Source organism: Oryzias melastigma, linkage group LG11 (assembly GCF_002922805.2).
Source record: "Oryzias melastigma strain HK-1 linkage group LG11, ASM292280v2, whole genome shotgun sequence".
Classification (NCBI taxonomy): Eukaryota; Metazoa; Chordata; class Actinopteri; order Beloniformes; family Adrianichthyidae; genus Oryzias; species Oryzias melastigma.
Window position 1 is genome coordinate 2436854 of NC_050522.1, and position 489 is coordinate 2437342.

Sequence of the window (489 nt, forward strand, 5' to 3'; positions counted from 1 at the left end):
GTCACAAGAGCTTCATACTCTTCTGTTGGATTTTTATGTACATGATTCTTTATTTTTATTTTTTTCTATTCTTTGTGTTGTTCTTCAGCTAAATAAACAATTACTTTAAATATGTCAATTAATAATTTATTTTATTTGTCATGTTTTTATTTTTTTTCTTTAATTCATAAAAAGTTGGAGCTATTTTATTATTTTGTTAGTTTTTATACTTTAAAATGTATTTTTTGTTTTTATTTGAATTTTTTTGCTTCACTTTAAATTTATTTCATTTTTCAAATTTTTGCATTTTACTTAATAAGTTTTCTCATGAATGCTATCCTAAATTATTATTATTTATATAGTTTTCACTGTAAAGCTCTTAGTGAGATTCTATTTTCTAATTTCTTTTGATGCCCAGTTTTTAAAGGCAACAACTTCTCACGATTTTTATTGTTTTGTTTTTGTCATGTTTCATTTTAATTGAATTATTTAAAAATAATCACGGTGCAT